Source organism: Canis lupus, chromosome 30, assembly GCF_048164855.1.
Source record: "Canis lupus baileyi chromosome 30, mCanLup2.hap1, whole genome shotgun sequence".
Classification (NCBI taxonomy): Eukaryota; Metazoa; Chordata; class Mammalia; order Carnivora; family Canidae; genus Canis; species Canis lupus.
The window spans coordinates 24,329,990-24,339,646 of record NC_132867.1 but is presented as its reverse complement, the minus strand read 5'-3'; positions in this window follow the sequence as shown (position 1 = coordinate 24,339,646).

Sequence of the window (9,657 nt, the reverse complement as noted above, 5' to 3'; positions counted from 1 at the left end):
GGGGTTCTGAGATTTAGCTTGATACGGGGCTAAATCTCAGAACCCCCAAAACATGACCTGAGCCGAAATCAGACAGCCACCCTGGTGCCCCCTCAAGTGAGTTAGTTTAAAAGGAATGAACAGAATAATATCAGTGTAGTTTGGAAATTTTGGTCTCTGTAGTTAAATATTTCACTCTTCTTAATGTTAAATAGTTTTTTAAATAAAGTAAAATTTTGGCCTAGTCTCCTATTGCAGGTAAGATGAAATAAATACATTTTGAATTTCATTGCTATATAATATTTGTGATTTTGCCACCAATATTATAAGAATATGATCCCCATGGCCCTGTGGACTTTTTGTTGCATGATCGTATTATTAGATTATTTACTATTACTGTTAACAATGAAAATACTGGAACTTATTTGTATTAATATTAACTAATATTAATTAATTCAGTCATGTGTATGTATGTGTGTATTGATACGTGTCTGCCTATATGTGTGTATGTATATACATATGTATTAATGAGTGAAATGGCATTTTTTACTCCAGTGTTTTTGCCTTACATCGAAATCCTTGGATCCCATCGCAGAAACAAAAAATAACTTTCTAATTGTCAAATCATTTTCCAATGCTGGAGCTGGAATTAATATCTCAATCGCCTCCTGACTCTTAAACTGGTGACATTTCATGGCTGCCACGTAGGAGGAAAGAAACCTACAAGTGAAGCCAATGGACTCGGATTCTGGTACCGATTCTGTTTCTTAATCTATTGTGACTTTGGGCATGTCCTTCATATTTTCAAATTTCACCTTTCTTATGTACTTTGTGGAACCTATAATAATTTAGCAGTGGTCATGGAGATCAAGTATTATATATAAAATTGGGACGCTTGGGTGGCTCAGCAGTTGAGCATCTGCCTTTGGCTCAGGGCATGATCACGGAGTCCTGGATCATGTCCCATATCTGGCTTCCTGCATGGAGCCTGCTTCTCTCTCTGCCTATGTCTCTGCCTCTGTGTGTGTGTGTGTGTCTCATGAATAAATAAATAAAATCTTAATATATTATATATTTGTATCTATATATAATTGCTTTCTGAACTGTTTTAGTGCGACTAAGTATCAGTTATTTCAATATCATGGACTTTTTTTTTTTTTACTGGAGTTGTTTCTAATATAATGTTACAAATAGGGAGGTACTGTTGCCTGTCTCATTAAGTAATATTTTAGTTTTTTATGTACCCATGTAAGGGTACAACATATGATCTATATTTAGTCTCAAAGTCTTATTGGCCATCTGAGCTTAGGACTCAATGGTCTATTGGGAAGATGGAAACAATATATCCTACCTCAGCTAGAAGAGGTAATGGCCAACTCTTACCTCTTTGCTTCTTCTTAGGTACCAGATTGCCAGCTCAGGGAGTTAGAAAACTGTACCTCTAAAGATGGAAATTTCTGGATGGATCTATTTTACAAGTATTTCTTTGTATAATTCTATGTCTCAGTGAGGGTGACTGGGTAGTGTCAGATACAAATGAGATCATCTCAATCTTTTGTGCCCCCAGGTCCAGGCCATCTGCATTAAAGCTCCCTCCACAGTGGTGTCCCGCAGGGAAGGTAAAAGCTACAGCCACACCACACAGCTGAGCATACAGTCATCCCCCTGATAGAGTTCACTCACTGTTGGTTTTCCCCTATGGCTTATTTCTTCCTTGTACAACACATAATCAACTATTAGAAAATAATGAAGAAAATAGTTGCTCTCATGTATGTGGGGGAGGGCCAAAAATCTTCTTGCATGAAAGAGGAAAACAAAATTGAAAAATAAGGCAGCATAAACTTGTGATAGCAGTCAATGAGCAAAACAGCTGCAGCCAAGATGGGTAATAAGAGAGAAAGCATAATTAAACCAGATGTTTTAAAACATGTAATTTTAAATGATCTACAACATTGATTTAAAATATAAGTGTAAATAAAAGTGGATGGATTGGAAGCATAATTAAAACTGAAAGAAACAAAAATAAACTTGGCGAAAACCGAATTAGAATGATAGACAATAACTGACTTTGCTTAGCCAACAAAATATTAGCTGGGGAGGAAGATTTTTCTTGATTTTAATTTTAGTGCTGTTTAATCAAACATGCATTTAACAGGGTCTCAGTAGGCATTTTCAATGACGATGAACTTCAAAGAAAATGAAACGAGGCAAATGTGCTTTCCGAACATTTAAAAATACAATTCAAGTTACTGTCTTTAATGCCCGCAAAAAACTCTGCTATCCTGGGTACGAGGAGGGCTCTCAGTAACAAGACTGATTTAAGAACATTAATTTCAATCCCAATCTTCTCTATTACCTCACCTTACCCTAAAATTCTCTTCTCACTGGGACTAGAAATTTCCTTTCATCCTAAAACTAGGTCCGGTCTTATTACCTGGGCAGCCACAGGCTCCCATCTGTCTGCCCTTGATCTTATTTCTCCTGCATTTTTATTTCAGCGTCATTCTCTACTTGCACTTCATTGCACTCCTGCTGTCAAGTCTGGTGTCTGTGGCACGTCATCGGGTACTGCTGCCCAAGCTGTGCACTCCATGGGCTGTCATTCAGGCAAGGAGCTGTGTGCAATACAACTCCCTGGGAGAACAGAGAGAGCACACTGGGGGGCCAGGGGAGGTGGGAAAGCTGGGTTTGCTTCAAAGGAGAAATGTGGGGACGCCTGGGTGGCTCAGCAGTTGAGCATCTGCCTTCAGCTCAGGGCCTGATCCTGCGGTTTAAGGATCGAGTCCTGCATTGGGCTTCCCACGGGGATCCTGCTTCTCCCTCTGCCTATGTCTCTGCCTCTCTCTCTATGTCTCTCATGAATAAATAAATAAAATCTTTATTTTTTTTTAAAGGAGAAATATGAGTGCATGGGGAGGTGGGCTGCATTACTGCAACCTGGGAATAGCCAGGGATCCCTGAGCAGGCAGTGGTTTCTTGAGAGCATTTTGGTATGAGGCATATGATGTCTGAATTCACTTCAATATTAGAATATAGAAACTCTTTTCCAATCAGAAATCTTTATTAGTATGAAATTTTAGGGGAAATGAGACCAATCCAGCCTCAGTCATCTCTCCAGGAGAATGTGATACGGTATTAACTGTAACACAATTTAGAATCATCCAAATCAAGAGAATGACAAAAATTGTATTATATTGCTTAAACCGAACAAATATATTATACAGAGTATGTAGTGAGAAAGCCACTTGTAAGCTGTCAGTGCAAGCAGAAGGACAATGGAGTGGCACAATGGAACTGTTCTCAAATTGCCCCCAGGGTTTAATTTATGGAGATATGATTGATTGATGACACGCAGAAGCCAATGTCATCGGTCATTGAAAGGATTTATTGGTGTTGTATGACCATATATGAAAGATATTAAGAGAAGGGTGCCAGGTGGCTCAGTCAGATAAGTGACCGACTCTTGATTTCCACTCGCACATGATCTCATGGGTTGTGGGATGGAGCCCACTTTGGGCTTCATGCTTAGCAGGGGGTTTGCTTGAGATTCTCTCCCTCTTCCTCTCCCTTTGCCCCTCTGCATGCTCTCTCCCTCTCTCAGATATATAAATAAAGACTTTACAAATATTAAGAGATTAGATCCTAAGAGAACTCATCACAAGGAAAAATTATTAAAATTTATATGTTTTACCTATGTGCGATGGTGGATGTTAATTTATTGTGGTAATCGTTTCACAATATATGTAAGTGAAATCATTATGCTGTGCTCTGTAAGCATATATGGCAGTGTATGCCAACTATATCCCAATAAAACTGAAGAAAAAAAGAAAGGAGAATGTATTACTTGCATTTCTTAAGAGAAGACATGCCACACCACGCAGGGACATAGGGGAAAAGGCCAGATGGTCAAAGACAGAGGACATGAGCAAGAGGAAAATCTGAATTAGAGCCTTTATCGGGGTTTCCATGGGAAAGTCAAATAGGTCTTTGGGACATAGGGCTTTCCCTAGCTGTCTGATACCTGGCCTCACATGTTGGAAACAGGGGAAATATGGTTTGCTGTGTGAAGTTGACTCAAAGAGGTTTGTATAGGAATGACGTGCTCATAGGCAAATTGTAATGATCTTATCTTTAGGAATTATCCCTGGGAAGGACTGTTTTTCCTTATATCTGTATTCTCCCAAATCTCAGAACATCAAAAATACATAAAATAAGAAAATAAAGTTGATATAGTCAGCGTCGTGATGAACAGATGGCAAACAGGCAAATAGAAAATCCGAGTAAACAGAGTTAGAGCAAGCATACGCCTCGGATAGTCCCTGCTTGAATAACTGCTTTCCTGTTTCCCCTGGTGATTGTGTTCTAACAAGGCACAGGTATTCTGAAATCTCACTAGCATGTTCTGGCCAAGTGAGCATATTATGGACAAGGGCAGACAGAGAACACTGGACATTTGGAACTCAGGGTCCACTCCATAAATAATATAACTGGAACATTAATTATCATGATGCTCTCGGTGATGTTGGCAGGACATGTTGCACTGGCTGCCCCCTCCTGCCCTGAATCTTGTAGGTTTCTTAGGGCACAAAGAGAAGCCTGCAAGTTCATCCATTTGCAACTGGCCATTTCATGAAGGGTGAATCCTTCTCAAGGATCGTCAAAGCTTTCTACTACACTATGACAATGCTGGGAGAGAGAGAGAGAGAGAGAGAGATTTGAATTGATTTCGGTGACCTATACAATATTAATGTATGTTCCACATGCTGCAGATACTGACCAAACTAAAACCTCATTTAACAATTGAGCACATAAAAAAATTCTATGGGACAAGCAGAAAGAATTAAAGCAGAAGGAGCCACAGAACAATAGACATTTTAATATAAGGAAAATAATTTAGGGGTGCCTGGTTGGTTCAGTGGTTGAATGTCCCTAGGTCAGTCACATGGTCAGTAAATGGGAGATCTGAAATCTGAGCTTAGGCTGCCACTCCAAGCAGTTTTTTTAATTTTTGATTAAAATTTTACACTAAATACTCTTTATGTAATTAATTAATTAGTTCCTTGTTTTTGTTTTTCATTTTTTTGTTTTTTAGTGAAACACCTACATAGTATTCATTACATACTTGGAGTTCCCATGTGCCAACTCCAGTCCTCATGGCAACCTTATTAGTCAGGTACCCAAATCCTGTGAGGAGAGTACAAAATCTCTGTCTTAAATCTGTCTAGTAACCCTACTATCCCTCTCCCTAGCTCCTTCAGTGACAAGCTACAAAGTTGGTACAAATGTTCGCTAAACTTTAAAAAGTGATTATTTCTTGAGTTTTGTGGTGGGACGTGTTGGATTAGAGCGTGAAGATTGCTTCTTTTTAAATATGTGTACATACATGCATACATTTTCATATTCACATCAATATACTTATAATAAACGATTATTACATTTATAACAAAGATACCTTTCTAAATGCATAAAATCATAGAAAATTATCTATTCGGTTGTGTGACTTTTTGAAATTTTACTGCATTACTTGTCTTTCCTCGTCTCCCTTGGCTGTGAGCAAATCAGCTTGGCCAATAGTACAATGGTCCCAGTGGGATTCCTGTTATCTCTCATGCTCAGAAGCAGACCATTTGTCTGCCAAGATATGGTATGAAGTACGGCTAATATTCATTTTCAAGGAAAATACAGACTCTTATTTCAAAGTGCCTTCCTGTGTGTAAACAGAAAATAAAATGAGAATTATGACCAGTAAATTGGCAGAATATTTTTCTAATCTCAAAAGAAAGGATTTTATATCTGTTTGTTGTCATATACATTTTTCCCTACTTAAATGAATTTAAGCATAGTGTTTCACAGGTAAGCCAATGGAAAAGGAAAAAATCTTGAAAGGATATGCTTTCATGAGTCCTTTGAGATAGGATCTAAATTGGAGGTTTTAAAGAAAATAGAGGATGGGATCCTATTTGTGATTGTACAGCAGAACAAGATACAACATATTTAAATAAAAAGAAACATAAAAAAATACATCTTGCACATTAGTGTATTGCTTTCTTTAAAATTCATCTAAAATTGTTCAAATGGAAGAATGAGAACTGTTTTAAATCACATCAGTTATAGCTGAAAATTCTGGTGTATCATGTAATAATTTGAGAATAAATACTATTACTCTGTAGTGGTACAGCATAATTAACCAAATAAAGTTATTTATATGGAAACTGAAAACTTGTGAGAAATTTGGCTAATGCATTTCAAACAGTAAGTACATACCCACATGGCATATTCTCTCTCCCTCTCTCCTTCTCTCTCTCCCTCCTTCTCTCCAACCAGTTAAACAAATGATACATTTTTACTAATTCATTATTGTTATGTTACTAATAATTATAAAACAAGAACTATATATTGATGATATAAATACTAATTACTGTTGTAGGGCTTATCCATTGCTGTGCTATCTGATTTTAAAATTCAGAATTAATGCAATGTTCCAAAATGTATGTTAGAAGATGGACATACATAAAGTATAAAATCTACATATATTGTAGCAAATGGCACAAATCTATAAAGTCTCCACATACTGGAATAATTATTATCTTTCAATATGCTCTGGAGATGCACACTGCACAAGCTTATTGGTCAGGAATAGATGTTCTCTTAGGTCAGTGCAGCTTTATTCTTTGTTTTAATTCTGTGGGAATATATTATGCTGCCATGGTATTTGTCAGAAAATAAATTATATTTTTTTCATGAAAAGAGATATTCCTATTTTGTATGAAAAATTTGGGGATACTTCTGACTTCAAGAACCATATATTTCTTTTAGCTAGAAATTCATATAGTTTATTCTTTAATCCAATTGTTAAAGTTCATTTCACTGTGTTTGATCATTATAGTTTGTGATGTCTATGTAAGTAGTCATATTGTGCTAATTTGACATTTCATTATTTTCAATAGTCTTTCTTTAGACTCAATTTGACTTCACGTCACCCTTTTTCTGGGACTAGGGATTCCCAAAGTACATGTGTGTTTTATTTTCAGCATCTTGAAATTCATCAGTTGAAGTATGTTGTACATGGAGTTGTTGGCCTTGGACAATATGAAGTTGTTTTGTGAGGTTTGCTTATCAACTAATGACTTAGTGATAAAATTGTGCAGTACTTTGTACATTCTAGATTTAAAAAAAATTGTTTTGTCTGTGTTATATCAACTCTATACTGTATAAGTGAAAATTAAGGTTTTATATAGTTCAACATGTTGCAATTTTCCTTCAAAAAATCTCTCCTATACGTAAAAAAAAAAAAAAAAAAAAAAAAAAAAAAAAGAGAGAGAGGCCCTTGAGATTTAAATCTAGGTTTAGTCCAAAATTAAGATGTGGGTTCATATGTATGCTTTCTGACTAATTATTAAAAGTGCCATACTCTAGCTATCTACCTAAGTTAGTGATATGGTTCAATCATCGCCAAGTTAGTTTCTTAAGACAATTGTATCCATTAGAGCAAATGGTGATCTGGATTTTGGTGGAGATGATTTTTGTATTCCTTAAATTAAATACCATGTTCCAATACTATCTGTTGCCTGGTTTCAAACCATGTACATGGTAAAGGAAAACAATAAAGGGTCACATTACTTACTTTTTCTCTGTATGGAAGGAACAGTTGTGTTTTTAAGAATCTGCTACCAGATGCCTGGATAGCTCAGTGGTTGAGCGTCTGCATTCTGCTCAGGGTATGATCCCAGTCTAGGCCAGGAGCCTGCTTCTCCCTCTGTCTTAAGTCTCTGCCTCTCTCTCTGTGTCTCTCATGAATAAATAAATTTAAAAATCTAAAAAGAAGAATAAAAGAAGAAGAAGAAGAAGAAGAAGAAGAAGAAGAAGAAGAAGAAGAAGAAAAGGATTTGTTACAACCGAATAGCTCTTCCTTTCTTTCTTTCTTTCTTCTTTCTTTCTTTCTTTCTTTCTTTCTTTCTTTCTTTCTTTCTTTCTTTCTTTCTTTCTGTGATATGGAAAAGAGAGAAGGATTAGGGACAAAGAAGGAGGGACTAACATTTAATGTAGGATCATTACCTCTAATTTATATGTAAGAATATTGAGGCCATATGAAGTAAGTACTTGTCTAAGGGCACAAAAATAGAAATAAACCTGGCATTGAAACATAGACCTCTCTGATTCCAAAGCCCATGCTACTGATAAGTGTATATTATTATTTCAAATATTTTTAAAATATTATTTAGACAAAAATATATATTTTAATATTAGATAATTAGCTTAACTAATATTTTGTTATACAATGTTATTACCTGATTAACTTAGACCATATTTTAAATTTCTCTTTAAGTATTTAAAGCCTTAATATTTCTGAAGACATTTCATTTAAAACAAGATCCAAGAAAGAATCCAAGCAGACTCCCAGTGAATATGGAGCTGGATCCAGGGCTAGATTCCAGGACTCTGAGATCATGACCTGAGCTGAAATCAGGAGTCCCGTGCTTAACTGACTGAGCCACCCAGGCACCCCATAAGCATAACTATTTAAATATTTCACTTGAGTGTTTCAATTTTTAAAGAAAAAGATTCAATGATCTTTTTCTTCTACTTTGCTTTACAAAAGTATTTACCATAATTTAAATATTTCATTGAAAAACTAATGATCTACACATCAAATATGGTCATGTTCAGTTGCACAGCAAAATATCTTGACTCATTAAAGCTTATGGGGATTTAAATAAAATTATAGATTTTTCATATTTGTGTAAGAAATAGATGCTCAATTTTGTTAAAAAGATTTATTTATTTATTCATTTGAGAGAGAGAGAGAGAGAGAGTGCAAGTGCACGGGAGAGGAGCAGAGGGAGAGGGAGAAAGATTCCAAACAGACTCCCTCCTGAGCATGGAGCCTCAGGTGGGCTCAATCTCAGGACCCTGAGATTACGACCTGAAACAAACCAAAAGTCAGTCACCTCAGCAACTACACTACCCAGGCATTCTAATAGATGCTCGACTTGCACAGGACTCTGACATTTTTCTAAGGATCAAAGAAGCAAATATATAGTAAGACTAAAGCAATATGGCAAGGGATATGGCAATGTCATTTCTCCCCAATTCCAATCTAATCTATGTATCTCCTTTAGCTTAGCAGTTTCTGCATCCTGGAGTGGGAGGTACTCTAAGTTCTGCTTTGGTCAGGAAGAAGAAGATCAATATAGAAATTTTCTTCTCTGCATCACAGGAGAAGGTAGGAAGATGTATCAGAAAGTTCTGAGGAAGGCACCAGAGAGACCTCGAATTGCTACAGTCCTCCAGAATTAAGTACCTCAGAATTATGGGTGGATGCCGCTTGCTTGAGTGTGCTTTTGAAAAACATCACCTTTGTTAAGATAAAGTTAATAAATTATTAAAGGAAAATTATTATTTTAAAAAATATTTATTTATTTATTTATTCATGAGAGACACAGAGACAGAGAGAGAGAGGCAGAGAGACAGGCAGAGGGGGAAGCAGGCTCCATGCAGGGAGCCCAACGTGGGACTTGATCCCGGGCCTCCAGGATCATGCTCTGGGCTGAAGGCGGCGCTAAGACGCTGAGCCACCCGGGCTGCCCAAAGGAAAATTATTTAGTTGAACTAGGGAGATGTTCAATATTGAGACATGGATAAGGAGAATGGAGGTCAAGCAAAATAAATGATTTGGAG